This window comes from Cimex lectularius, unplaced genomic scaffold (genome assembly GCF_000648675.2).
Source record: "Cimex lectularius strain Harlan isolate CLEC.00 unplaced genomic scaffold, Clec_2.1 scaffold365, whole genome shotgun sequence".
Lineage (NCBI taxonomy): Eukaryota > Metazoa > Arthropoda > Insecta > Hemiptera > Cimicidae > Cimex > Cimex lectularius.
The window spans coordinates 815-16,469 of NW_019392896.1; the positions used below are offsets into that span (position 1 = coordinate 815).

The window sequence follows — 15,655 nt, forward strand, 5'->3', positions numbered from 1 at the left end:
GATTAGGGAGAATAGTTAACCTAGTAACTGGAAATTTTGATGCATACGATAAGCTAATCGAAAATTTAGTAAAGAAGTTAATAAAGAATAAAAATAATAAAGAAATTATTCTGGAGGAACATATAAGAGCGCAATACTCCGACAATGGAAGGAAGATTTAGCAAAACACTTGAGGATATCCGTTTTAAAAATGCTCAATTAAATAGTCCCTCAATTAATTTGGATTTCAAATTTAATAATTTCACCAATACAAATTTAATGGAAGATAAAATAAATATATTGTATAACACGATTTTAAATATTTTGCGAGGAATTGAGGAATCAATAACATTTTGTAAAAACAACAGTTCATCCGAGTATAATAACCCCTAGAGAAAGCAATTAAGAGAACTTGAAAAAATAACTATTAAGATAAACTCCGTAGGAAGTTATTTTCCAAAATTAACTACAGTATGAAATTTCTATGAAAGTAAATGTAATAAAGTGTATATACTTTTTAAGGATGCACATAAACTCAAATATAGTGGGAATTATTTTCTTCATTTCCTTTGCACTTAAAAACCATAAAGGATTTTGTGACAATAATCCCTGCGATTAAAATATGTAATCTCGTAAACGAACAGATACCAGCCCATACCTGTGACTCGAGCCCATCAAGCTGGGATTTTTACGTACGTGAGCCGGCTTAAGATCACGCAATGTCCCCTAGGCCTCCCTAAAATAAATTGTGTAACAGTTCATAATAAAAAAATAAATGTTTTGGTTTAAATGTCATGTAAAAGATTTACACATAAATTTATTAAACAATTTTAAATAATGAGCAAAATATTGTACCAAACCGTGTGTGTGTGTATGTAAAGTGTTAAATTAAAGAGACTTGTTTTAATCAAGAAATTAAAAAACCTGTTAACTAGCTATGTCAAAAATTATGGTATTCCGAAACGGTGGAAAACAACCTGTTAAGAATAATCGAATTAATTAATTAATATCATCTGGATATTGTAAAATTTTCGCTATTTCCAGTATTTTTTTCTTCAATTCCCCTCACATACATTGCATACAACAGAGGAGATAGGAAACCCCCTTGTGGCAAACCCTTCCCCCTCGTTCTGGGCCCTTTTATGAAACGATCATTGTTTTTCGCAAATAGAGATTTTTCCGTACTCAATGCTATGATGTTATTTATACTTTTATATCGTAATCCTTAAGGTTCCTATCCTAACAATCCCTAAGTGATTACAAATAAAAAAACGGTCGATCCTTCAATCTAAATTTAGTACGTTTACTAAGGTAATGACGATGTACGATGCGGCTCAAGTGTGGAGGGTCTCACTGGTTTGATGGCTACGTACAACTACATTGGGTGTCGCGAACGAGGGGTCAGAACCGTATTACAGTTCTTAAACAGTCCAAAAGCTATGTCGGCATTCGAACATAGTTATGGACACACTTATTTTAAAATTTGTGAATGTATCTATGTCTATGTCAAACTGCTACAGTTAGAGAGGGGTAAACTCGGAGGAGTGATAGGACTATTTCCCCTTACTGGCATTTGAGAAAACATCTACATAACATGGCCATTTTAAATAATGATCTCATTTGTAGATTGTGCGATGAGGGGGAAGAAATCGCGACCGATATCAACTTCGAAGCGACCGCTCAATGGAGACAACCTGAGATACAAATAAAAACCAGAGTAACGGTAGTCAATGACCTAGTACATAGTCCTTACAAGAAGGATCGAATCGTCAGATTGAACAGACGAACTAGGTAAGCAGCCAGAAGGCTACTTGGGAAACATAAACTCCCACTGCCTAGTCTCCTTTCATCTTCATCGTCATCATCATCATGTACCTACAAATGTACATAATCTAATGACGACAACAACTCTTTTTAGCGCTAAAATATATCATAATCATTTAATACGGCTTAATAGAATTTTCGTCCAACCGAAGCATAAGTTTAGATATAAAACGTTTGCCTCATGATAAACTAAACAAAAAATTAAATTTTATGTCTCGGGTTTTTTTTCCAAAGGGACCAAATAATTTAATAAAAAAAAGGGGGGCAGAGAAATTAAACTCACGTTGTACATTTCTGATTTACTTCATTTCAATCCATAAGATCCATCAAGATGTGTAAATCAACTTGAACATAATATAACATTGTTCAAGCGTATGTTATACGTAACATGGCTTACTTTTTTCTGGAATAAAAGTTTACAAGAACAAAAATTATATCGTGCTATCTTATCTCGAAACGCGGCTGGGCAAATATAAGTCGGCCAAGTCTATAAAAGAACTGATATTACAGTAAAATAGCTATGTAGCAAAGCGACCTCATATCGTTTGATTTTTTTTTTTTTTAACTTGTATTGTCACGTTTTGATAAATATCATGTTTCTGGAGGCACCCATTCGCCCGATCCCCGCGGGTCGAACAAAGTCCCCCCCCTTTTAGACTTAATGTTTTTAAATTTAGGAACCCCGCTTTGTCTTACGGACAGAAAGTAGCTTTAGACGACACTCGATACCACGATGGTAATTGGCTTCGAAGATGAAATTGAGACCAATATTTGAAGAAGGTGCACCTTCTTCTAGTAACTCTGAAATCCATAATTTGTCGTAAGGTTTCGCCGAACCTAAAAACACTCCTAGGCTTTTTGTTCTTATGTCAAGTTGTTCAATTACGGGAATTTCACGCAATTTAACCCTTAATTACCGCAACTATGGCTACCTTGGCATTTAACACACCAAAGTGATATTTAAGTCAACGGGCCGCCGCTCTTCTTGGTTTAAGAGACTCCACTTTAATTTTTGCGTGATATAGTGATTGAGGTTATAGACAGATTCGTTGTTTTTTCACGGACTTAAAATCTAGGAAAAACAGCGGTAGCGGTGATTTAGCGATTGGAAGGTCGACAGAGAACAAATTGGTTGTACTCTTTCGGTTCAATATCATACGAGGGCGGAGATTTCTGATGACTCGAAAATCGGTTCGTTTTTAGTTGAAAACTGCGATATTTTACTATCACTAAGAACAGAGATAATTTATCAGTGATCAGCGATCGATGTCGATGATGAGTGAATTTATTGTTTATAGTAGTGTGACGATATAAGTTTGCAATTTTCTTTTAATTCACCTAAAATGGGAGATTTTTATTTTTTTGAAAAAGTGGTGGCAATTTAGGATCTTCCCTTCTTCGGAATACGGTGTAGGTTAATTATTCTGAAGTAAACCTACAACGCCTTTGCCTTTTTGGCTTTATTATTTGTAAATCATTTTATTATTATTTAACAAGTTGTTGTTAAACCATCTAAACAATCATTATTAATTAAAAGCTTAAAATACAGTGCATTGGCTCGGGATATCAACACTAATTGAATGATCGGTGTTGAATTCATACCTCTTAAACAACTTTACTTACTTTTACCATAAACTAATCGTCCCGTTAACATGAAAAACAACTCACCTGAAAATAAAGAAAATATTAATAGAATTTATCCATTAAATGTGCAATCCTTTATTAATAAAAAAAATATTGCTATTTTATTTCGTTTAAATTTTATCCCGATTTCCAATCACCACATGTGTCTAAAATAAGCACAGATGAACAGACGCTTTTAAAGTATAATTATTGTGTAAAATGTACATACCGATATCCAAATCGAAAAAATGAAATGTTCGATACACTCTACAAAAACGCTTGTTAATATGCATTAGCAATGTACTTTATATTTGTGAAAAAGGTTCAAAATCAATTTACTTTTCGAATTTTATTAATAATGTCCATTTCAGTCAGACTTGTCCAACTACAAGCTAGTCCCTTCAATTCATCATTTAAATTTTACAATCAAATTACTACATTTTAACCAGAATCTGAATTTTGTTAATACAACTGATACTATTTGACATGTGGCTTTAATCAAGATTCATATATATTACAGTGCTACGATGTATTTATTTGTTTTTAAGAGCACTGTAATTTCATACGCAAAAAATGTGCATAGAGATTTAAAAGAAAACAAAGCGAAGAAGCAGGGGTGGCGAAGTTACGGAGCTGTATTCTTATATTCCCCGAAAATCCGTGCGGTCTAACGGAAAATACTATGGTGCAATACAAGTATATCCCGAAAAAACGATGGTCTGAAAAAGTAAACAAAAGGAAATCCTACGTATGTATGCCAAGAATACGGTTTAATGACAACCTTTCACTGGTACAAATGCAGCAAATCGGATATGCCAACCACTTGTTTTTGGAATGCCCAGCCCTGAAGGTTGGTACAACAGAAATGTAGATTACACAAGGAAAGGTCCCGCTCCCCACCAATCTGCAGTTCACATTGGAACGTGGAAATTCTGCAAGCAATTTTGAATTTCAGTTCAAATGTGATGTAAAAACTCTGCCAAGTGAATGGACAGTATAGCTTCCTCACGTTTTGTGCATGCTTACTAACAGTATAGCTTCCTCACGTTTTGTGCAGGCTTACTATAATGCCGTAGCAGTGTGGACTAAGTAACGGTCTGTAACATATAAGCAAGGCTGGCGGTAATGGTATTCGCCTCATCGTTTACCGCCTTTATTGATGGGGATGAGTTTTCCGTCTGCTTAGTGGAGGTGTAGGCGCAGGGAGAATGCATTTGTGTGCAGCTTCACCGTAAGGCAAGTAAAACCAACATAAAGTGGTTGTGTTCCTCGGACTTACTCGAAAATGGAAGCAGTTATGAGTGTTTCTTGGGGCTGTTTGTACCTCTGGTGTTCCGCCCTTGTATTCCGGGAAAGTGCTGCGATTGGCACATGCATGTCGTTTAGTTGACGCTGAATGTCAGTAAGTGCGAGTTCCGTGATTGTTCTGGCGGAGTCCACTTGCTGGACGCAGCAAATTGTAGGGGTGGAGGTCATTTCCAAAACACGGTCGGCCAACCGAGCCAACTGCGGTCGTCTATCGTTACCCACGCTCACCGATAAAACCGCTTGAACGTTGGTGAGTTACCGCTGGACCTATAAACTTTTTATGGCGTCCTCTGAGTGCTCCTTTAGATAAATCCGTCATTGTACGTAAAAGTCGGAGGTTTTTCGTCCCCTAGATGCATATCCATCAAGAGGGTTCGAAGTTTCGTGTCCCTCTGTCGGATGTATTCTAGACCACAGGTGTTTTTAGAGTTTGTATTATAAGGTTCAGTTTCCAGAATATCGGATATTAGCGCCACTGTGTCCACATCCAAAGCCATAATGACATAATTGAATTTTAAGAGTTCCTGATTTATTCCTGCCGTGAAGAATATGGCTTCCACTTGTCGGAACCATAGTTCCGGCCGTGTTTCCAAAATGAGGATAATTTGACTCCTGCTCGCGCATAATCCCTGAAAATTGCATAAGAATCCGACTAACGGTTTCGGAGGTATAGCTGTGTACGTGATTTTACGTTTACTTATGCGGAGGCGTTATCTCTGATGCGATTGTATCAAAGGGAGCCATCTAGAAACCAACCGGCACAATCTCGCACAATCTCCGAAAATTTCACAAAAATTGGTCTCAGGGAGTTTTGCCGGTTACAAGTAATTGAAAAGACAGACAGACAAGGAACCAAATTTGTTCACGAAGGTCTGAAACGCAAAATGCGAGTGAAAATTTTGAATTTAGAGGATAAAAAAATTTCCGACTTCCGGCAAGAACATAAAGCTTCCCTAGCTTCAGTACTTCGGAAGCAAAAATAAATATTTTTTGTGTGAATAGTTACATTTTATATGTTATAAAATAAATATGGCTAATCTTTAATAAAGAAAGTAAAAGAAAAAGATATTGGAGTAGGAGAGCAAAAGGTCAATCATAAAGTAAAAACAAACAAAAAAAACACCAGATAATCACTAGACCACGATGTCGTCCTTATGAGATAAGTACTCTTATTTATTCACTTCGAGTCGTTTTATTAAGGGCCAAAAAAAAATCGATGGGAACATAATCAAAATGAGTTGAAGAGATGTCGGTTTGAATCAACGCCCGTTTAGACATTGCAAATTGTTTTGTGCTTTCTTGATCAATATAATGGAAAACAGTCACCTGAAGTTTCTGGGCTAGAGAAATGTTTTAAGTATAAATGTTCCTTCCTTGTACCCTTTGCGTGTGGCTTGACGAGCGTACTCACGGATTTGCGATCTGTCGTATTCCAACCTCAAGCCAATCCCATGGCGCGTAAAGGTTGGCTTGGCGAATCCCGAGCGGCCATTTGTCACCCAATGAAGTCAATTGTCATGAGCCAAGATCAACGCTAGTACTGTGTTCTATTTTGATTTATACATGTTGAAAAATGAATTCAGTTCAGAATAAACCCGTACAACTGCAACATACCACAAGGAATCGTGGGAACGCCGTATTGAGGCTTGCCATCCGTCCAGTTGACTTTTCCGACAATACTAGTTTCAGACCAAGCTCTCCAAGACACACGCCGAGTGAACAAGGCTTTACACTGCCATCATTTTTTTATATTTTTTTAAATTAATATACCTCGTCAACGTGCACCCGTTGAACAGAAATACTGGAGGCCTGTTGGACAGATAAAAGGGTAAACCTAATTTAGCGGTATATCAAAGTGGGAGACGAAAAGAAGTGAGCGGTATATTCTACGCGTGGGGAGAATCTACTGAAAGAAACGCGCCTGCTCGACTTCTAATTACTGACATTTTTTTATTATTTAGTTATATTAATCCTCGGGGTGCCGGTGTTTTTGAAAAAAAAAAAAAAAAAAGCCCATTTGTAAGTAAGTCAGATTCCAATGCAGGGCTGCTGGATCGAACCCGGGACCTTTGCCTTACAGTGATGCAACGTGTCAACGCCTAAACCGTTGCGGCCACCGACGCTCCTCCGACAAATATTGCTTTCTCACCGCATACTACCGACGGGTATCGACTACTCGATGTTTATTATTATTGAGTTGTTTCACATGAAATGTCCGTTTCCAAGGTTTTTTAGTAAAATTACTATATAAAAAACAAAATCATTTTATTGGAAGTATTTACATTCATTTTCTACACATTTTCACCCACGCGTGACCAACTTTTTTATGCCGGAAATGAAGAATTCTGAGCTTTGAAATGAAACAAAATCAGAAAAGCCTTTTTGGACTTGAACATCATTTTCACGAAATTTTCCTTTGACGAAGTTCTAAATTCCTACACAAATGAAAATCTGTTGGAAACAAGTCTGGAGAATAGGGTGGATGCTGAAGAACTTCGTAGCAAGCTCTTTCAATTTGTTTACAGTACGGTTTGATACATAAGGCCTGGCGTTGTGGTGGAGGAGTTATGACCTTTCCGGTTTACCAATGCAGGTTGTTTTTTTAGTAATTTTTTATGCATCGTCAATTTCCTTGCAGTAAGATGTAGAGGTCTCACCTCTAGGCAAAAAGGAGTAGTGAATAACTCCAGTCATGGACCACTATACGGTCACCATCAATTTTTTGGGTGTAAATTTGGTTTTGGCATGGTCTTTCGTCGATGTTTAACCACTGCCCTGACCAACGCTGTCATATATAATCCATTTTTTCATCGAATGGGATTATTTTTTCAAGTAAAGGGTCGGTTTCTTGCTTGCCAAGCAACGAAACGCATGTCTCAAGGCATTTTAACTGCTGTGGCTCGGTGAGCTCAAGAGAGACCCATAGATCAAGCTTTTTGACCTTTCCTATGTTTCTTAATCGTCTTGACACGGTAGCTGCACTTGCATTTAGTTGTGCTGCGAGTCATCTGACTGTTTGATAGTGGATTTCTTCCACCTGAAGGTTTAAGGACATCGTTGTCAATTAAATTTGGAGGTTTTCCGCGGGGCTCGTTTTCCAATTCGGTATTCCCTTCCGAAAACTTATCAACCCAATGGTCCGTTCATTTACACTCCCTTCCCCAAACGACTTACTGATGTTTCTTGCAGTCTCAGCTGTCGAAATGTCCGAGTTTAAACTCGTAAAGGTAGATTACACGAAAATCGCTTGTTTCCATGTTGGTATTTGGAAGTATACTAAAACGTGTGTAATGGATTGGAGAGCTCACCATTATAAACAAAAGTGGAGGATTAATAACTGCTTAATTATAATATGTAAACAATTGGAAGCAAACAATAGAAAACCGCTATACCTTCTCTGAATTTCTGAAACTATAAAATCGGACATTTCATGCGAACAACCAATAGTATACAAAGAGAGGATGGTTGTCATCAATGATAATAAACAAAGATGTTTTAAGTCGAACCATCAATGACACATGTAACTAAACATCGCTGTATCACTCAATTTAAAAAATTGTGTTTCATTGTATTAAAAAGTATATTCATGTTTGTCATCACTGTTCGATAACAACATTAAAACTGATCAGAGGGTGGGAAAAAGGGAGGTTTTTACACATTCTGTTCTCCAGCAGAGGTAAAGTTGAATTGCATAAATGAAAATTGTGGAGATTTTTTTTTATTTTATTGACCGATTTTTACTACTGAAATTAGTTGCCTGAAGAAAAGAAGAGGCAGGGTACAGCCCCGAAATTGTGATAAAACATACAAACAAAAAAAAAGTTTGATTACTTCATGTAAAAAAATCTATAAATGAATTAAAAAAATTATAAAAATAAAATAAACAAATAAAGAAGAGCTAGAGAATAATATCAAATTATGGATGCAGTTATTAATTTACCACGGATACATGGCCAATCAAAACATTTTTTATATATGACGGTACAATTTTTTTTTTTTTTTATCACTAAATATTCAATGTCAATCTCGATCTACGTATGCGACCTTCCAAAGGAACAATGGGATACTGACAAAATCTTTGCTGTTATAACTGACAGCTCTGCGAACATGAATGCAGTACAAATTACTTCGGGTACGTCATAACATTTGCTTCGCTTCGTTCATGCCCTTAACATACTTGCTACAAAAGTTATTCAAACAATAGAAGAACTATTCTGAAATGTGTTAAATCACAACAGCGTATGTAAGTGATAAACTTTGGAAAGTTTTTGACAAAAAGAAGATTCAAGAAATGGGACTCGGTGGAAGAAGTTCCACTCAACCTTCGAGATGTACCAAAGATTTTTTTTCAGAGCTTCGTCCTTTTATTAATGATGTAGTAAATGCGATTACAATGGTAACTACCCTTCAAACAGAAATTTTGCATGAGGTATGCGAAATATTAAAGCCAGCTGAATACTACTGAAGTGAGCTCGGGTCATCATTTATTACTAATAAGTTGAAAAGCTGACTCCGAACTATCAGTTGGGAAAGCTTTGCAAAACTCTAACTTAATCCAATATAATGAAAAAGTTGGAAGCATCGAACATGTAAACATTTTATCAATTTCAATACTGCTTGATCCTCTATTCAAAAACGAATAAAGAGTTCCCTTGGCTTGTTCGAAAGCAAATAATATTATTGCCAATTTGTATACTCAAAAATAAGCTCTTTCTATGGATAAACCGTCTTCTTCGAACTTGCGGTCTGTTAGGGATTCATTAAGTCATAACAAAAAGATTCTTAAAGCGTGGCAGAAAAGAAGCAACGTGAACGAAGTATTGTCTTCAATGTCCGCTCCCTCAGAAAAGACGAAACAAATGGCGTTTTTCCACTTACAGGACAGTGTACATTTTTTTTAAATATATATATAACGGAAGTGACTATAACAATATTTTCCATCGGTGTTGTATTGTTATCGAGATTTGTAACGCAATCTTTTATGGGTTTTTTAAAATTATTTTATTTCCATCTCTAGATCAGATATAAGATCGTATAAAGTGTTGTATTAAATATCTAGATACGTGAGGGGTGCAAAAGAATTCTGCATTAACTTGGGTAGAGAGAGAAGTCACTTCCAAATTTTATCACTGATTTCGTCTATTTTGTCTAGTTTTCCATCCGTGATGGAAATAATTCATCTAATCTGTGTGCTGATTTTATCTAGTCATACAGTTTGTAAAGCTGGACTTCCACTGTGCGAAAATCACTCGAGAAACTTGTCTCGCGGTGTGGATACCTAGACTCCGAAACTTTGGCCGAGGATGTTTCGAGGTGAGTCGAACGGCTATCGGTTTTTTAGCGCGCATCAAAATGTTTCTCTCCGTGTACACGGACTTGTCTCGAGTAAGAGAAGGAGGATCGAATGTGTATCACAGGTACCGATTTTTGTGGGATGCTAAAGATAAAACTCCATCATGACAAGAACAAGAGAGCGGAGGCATGAAAGAAACTGAGCATCAAAATGGGACAAGGACAAAAAGTATCATCATGATAGAAACGCTGTTGCAGCAATTGGGGTAGTATTAAACGGCATGCTAGTCTCGTGCAAACTGATGACACCTTGTTTCGCCTCGTGGAAATGGTTAACCCGAGACGGCATTTCGCGAGAGATTTTTTCGCACAATGGAAACCCAGCTTTGTTGTAAACTTCTGTGGCTTCACGTCTCCTAGCTCGAGCACTCACTCTCTTTGAAAACTGTGAATAAGCGGTCTTTTGCTAATGTGTATTTTATTGCCGACTTTACTGACGAAACAATGTCCTGAATATTCTCGACGACTTTTAAATCTAGTTGAGCAATGAGAGAGTTTAAATGTAGTTTGTCCCCGGGACACGCCTGATAGGCTTTAAATAACTAAAAGTATACTGGGAGGCCCCAAATCATGGGTCAAAAATCAAAGATTTATAGGTAATTGCTATTTTATGCTATTGCTATTTATAGGATATAGCTGAGTAAAAAAGGCCCTATAAACCTGGGTTTGAAAATCCTCCAGTACAGCGCTAAGGTAAAAAAAAAAACTTTTTCTGACCTTATTTGTGAAATAGTAAATAAATCGCTATTACTACCATAAAACAATTCGAAACAACATTCATAGCATTTATTTCAGCGTCGAATTAGACTAAAACTAGCCTGATTAGTCGAAAATTATAATTTTCGTGATTTTTCAAAGTTAGGAGGAGTAGGGGCACAAAAAATTCACCGTTTCTGACATTTTTATCGGAAAATTCAGAAGATGCACCCCCTACTAAAATGTCCCGAAACAAACCTTGTCCATGATGGAATTCTCCGTTAAATTGCCGAACAATTCGCAAAATGCGGTTATGCAACGTCTTTGCCTAGCATTGGTAAACCGTAAGGGCCGATTCTTCTTCACGACAACACTTAAGGTGGCCATTCACGATCGCTCCATGCAGGCCAAACGGAGCGACGCCGTTCCAAAAACCTCGTCAATGGCAAAACTGAACTGGCGTGCCCGGCTGTGCCGAATATTCGACCGGTCCAAACTCCATCGCGCCACTCCAAATATCTACGGCGCGACGACGGCATCGCGCGTTCGTAAATGGGAAAACCCTCGTTTTTTTGGTGCAGTCTCCGTCTTTCTGTCACTGAGCAAACATCTCCGTCATACATTCTCAAAAAGTCAAAAACGTTTATTCTTTATTGGTAATGACATCCAATCGAGATTTTATTGTTGAGGTGATTGAATTGTATGAAAGTTTACCATGTTTATGAAAGTGGTGGACAATGATTATATTTACCACGATAGAAATAAAAGAAATTCGATCCTCAACCAGTTGGTCGACGTTTTCAAAACAAAGGATACAAATGCAATGAGAGTATTGATAACCCCTAACAATGATCAGAAATCGTAGTAGAGAACTTAAGTTCTTTGTAGTTCATCCCTGTAGCGAGAAATCGTAATGTGGTTGCCAACCTTTCATGTAGTGATGATTTCTCTCATGAGTGTCTTTTGTTTTCTAATCAAGGGTGTAACAAGCTGGAGTAAATATAAATAAGACTTTAATCTTTTTTTTTTGTAAGGTTTTGGTTGAAATGAAAAAATAGTGTCACGAGGGGATTCGAATCCACGACATTCGGCTAAATACGCCGCTGCGCTTGAGCTTTAAGGTGGCCATTCACGCTCACTCCAAATGGAACCGCGCCAAGCCGTACAGCTCCATTTGGAGTGCCTGAAATTTGAGGGGGCATTCACAACCGCTCCACAGCCAGTCGCTCCGAACGTCAACTAGTGAATTACCTTCTCAAAATGGATGACGATCTCTTGTGCTACTCTTCTGTTTATTTACATATTAAAAGCAAAAAAATCGAAGAGAAAATGGTGTAAGAAGTGGCTCCTGAACAGAAGCCGTAATACCCATATCAATTTGATGAAAGAACTTTCCCTTGAACCCGCTGATTGGAGGAACTATTTAAGGATGGATGAAACGTCTTATTTATTCATACAATTCAATCACCTCAACAATAAAATCTCGATTGGATATCATTACCAATAAAGAATAAACGTTTTTGACTTTTTGAGACTGTACGACGGAGATGTTTGCTCAGTGACAGAAAGACGGAGACTGCGCCAAAAAAACGAGGGTTTTCCCATTCACGACCAGGCCATGCCGTCGTCGCGCCGTAGATATTTGGAGTGGCGCGATGGAGTTTGGACCGGTCGAATATTCGGCACAGCCGGGCACGCCAGTTCAGTTTTGCCATTGACGTGGTTTTTGGAACGGCGTCGCTCCGTTTGGACTGCTTGGAGCGATCGTGAATGGCCACCTTTAGAAGAACAGGGGCATATTTAGCCGAAGGTCGTGGTTCGAATCCCGCTCGTGACACTAGCTTTTTCGTCTCAACCAATACCTTAAATAAAAAGATTAAGTGGACCTTTTGCGTTAATGTGCCTCCACCCCTCTCGAACGAGCTCGATGGCACAGAGTGAGACAAAGGTCAGGTCACTGGGCTTCCGCTCTTATCCTATCTTATCTTATGTTTTTAGTCAAGGTGTATTGTTTTATACAAATGTATTGTATATATTGTAATTGTATGCATTGGGTACTGTGTTGTATACAAGTTGTCAAATAAAAATGTTGGGTACAAGGTGTTAAATAAAAATTTTACTTTCTTGTCAAAACCAAGGAAACGGTAGTTCGTTTCCTTCAGAAAAAGGTCATTCTTCCACCAGCTGTGCGATGGTCAGGAGGGCAAGACGCGAGGGTGCATTTGACAGGATCTCGTGACAAGTGGAGGTGCTACAAGAGTGGATGCAAGGCTCTAACTGGCTCAATACTGCCATATTCGATCATCGTGCTGTTCATATATGCTTGGGCATACGAAATGGTAAGCGTTAAATTTGGTGAGAGTTAAGTATAAATCGTAACATGTTTGTTTATTGGTACAACTACATGCACGAAGTCTGTGCGAACTCTTATTTTGTGCAGACATTCGCGCATTGGCGGCCCAACTGCATTATGGAAATTAATGAATCGCTGTTTTCTCGCCGGAAAAACAAAACCGGCCGAATCTTACCACAGCAGTGGGTTTTTGGTGGCGTTTGACGCGAAACGAGAGAAAGTTTTCTAGTCGCCGTTACAGACAGATCAGCCGTCACTCTCAACCCCATAATTCGTGATCTGATCCCTACTGGATCTGTCATCATCTCTGATCAGTGGAAGGCATATGAAACATTGTCCCAGGATCCTAATTTCCGCCATATGACAGTGAACCACTCTCAATTTTGTCGACCCGACCACCCGTGCACATATGCAGTTCATTGATAGTGTATGGGGAAAGACAAAAGCGAAGAACAAATGGCAGTGGGGTACCTGCCGAAGTTTATTGGACTCCTATCTATGCGAATTTATGTGGCGGTAATCATGTACGGCAAGAAATGTGGATATTATCGAAGACGTCCTTAGTGACATAATTAAATTTTGGCCCCCAGGGACTCAAATGTGACTTCCTTTAATACCAATTTATACTCTTCATTATAATTACACGAATTCCCTAAAATAGGATGTTATTTATGATTTCCTTTAAAGGAACATTTCCTTAAGTGATTGGAGAGAGATCTTAGCGGTCGAGTGAGGCGGAGGCACATTAACAGAAAAGGTCCAATAATTAATTGAAATAAATATATAATATTTCATCTATATAGGAACAATTGAGGAAATGGATTTTTAAAAAATCACAATTTTCTCTACGTTGGTGTAGGAAAAAGAGCGTTGACTTTCACCGGGCTTGTAGGCAGTTTATTATCTACTGGGATAATTCGAACAATGAAAAACTGCACAAAAAAGGAAAGACTTGTGGGAAAAGTCGTGGCTCAGTTTAACCCACTCCTTTTAACACAAGATACCACCTGGAACTTTCAAATTAATTCTCGAATAAATTAAGATGCATGTATTGCTGATTAAAGAAATAAATTGTTGGAAATATTCGTGACAAATTTGTGGACATGGACTTTTTTTTTTTTATATTGTTTATGTTTCTGTTGTCAAGAAAAAAAGCAGAAGATACCACGTCTTTTATCAATTATTACGCATTAAAATCAGATTTAAAATATAAAATAGTCAAATTTTTGAAAATTTTGTATTTATAAATAAAATAACATTAAACTATTTTATACTATTTATTTTAATCGGAATTATATTTTATTTAACACGTTTGAATCTAGTTTTTTTTATCTTCATTTCTATGGAATATTTTTTTTTAGCTTTATTTCTCGTCTTGAAATCCAGCTAACACGGATCATATAAAGCATAATCTGCCGCCATTCAAGTAAATTATTTGGAAGCAATAATTTCTACTTTTTCCAAAATGTATAAATTGATTTATTTTCGATTTGACAAACTGCGCCACTTCGCAGGGAAAATATCCTCGTTAAGTTACACATACGATTGTCGTTTTACTTCTGAGTTTAACACAGTTTAATTTGTGCTGTGGCTATTTGTAAACTGTAATACTAGTACTACGCATCATCTCAAACACGTTATTCATGTGTAAATATGTTCCAAAATATATTAGACGATAATTAACACTTGTCATTATTAAAACAAATTCCGTGGGTCAATTTTACCCACACAGCCTTTAAAAGTTTATTTACGAAGTACAAAATATAACAGTGCATGTCAATTAACGACACTAACCAGTGCACTACTGAAATTTTATTGTATAGCACAACTACGACGATTCGATTTACACGCACAAATATATATATTTTTTGTTTGTTTAGGATTGTCATCGTTTCACCCAAACGGTGATAACTTCTTAACAAAAAACCGTGAAATAATTAAGAGTAAAACAATACAAGACAAAATTAAATCGGTTATAACAAATACAAAATAAATGGGGTCAAAGCGATCGGAGTGTAATGTACATATATTGAACCAAGCGCCCTTGGCAACGATCATAGCCAATTGTTTACAAATAAAGCAAGAAGCACATCGGTTATTTCGTCGGGACAATTTGAAAACTGTTAAAACTTAGTTTAGTCTACGACTAAAGAACAAACTAAAACATAAGCGTGGAGAATTGAGTTGGTAGACGAGAAATAACTTACTTGATGACCATGTTGGAAAACTGCTCCGTTATGTTTGAAATATTGACGTCTTCCTTAGAATCGTTACTAAGGGCTCAATTCACAGAGCCAGCAAATCCATTATCCTAAGTTTTGAAACTATTTTCAAGCACAAAATCACAACACGGCGGTGGAACTTATTTTTCTGTCGAACAAAGCTACGAACGATGCGGACGAACACGACGAAGACGGATACGGCGTTTCGTGCTGACCAATGGGACCGAAGCAGGTGAAGTAGGGTGGGGAGCCCACTTACGAAGTCGAAGAGCAGGAAGCGACGAAAGCGTTCCAATCG

The 15,655-nt window shown here is 37.4% G+C and overlaps 1 long non-coding RNA gene across 1 annotated transcript; it reads right to left on the bottom strand.

The window, feature by feature from the left end:
- Positions 1-297: 297 nt before the first annotated feature.
- Positions 298-6,726, bottom strand: LOC112127759. The gene is made up of 3 exons (XR_002910713.1): positions 6,349-6,726; positions 3,656-6,281; positions 298-715 (listed from the first exon to the last, which is right to left on the bottom strand). It is a non-coding gene; the product is annotated as an uncharacterized LOC112127759 (long non-coding RNA).
- Between the last annotated feature and the right edge of the window lie 8,929 nt (positions 6,727-15,655).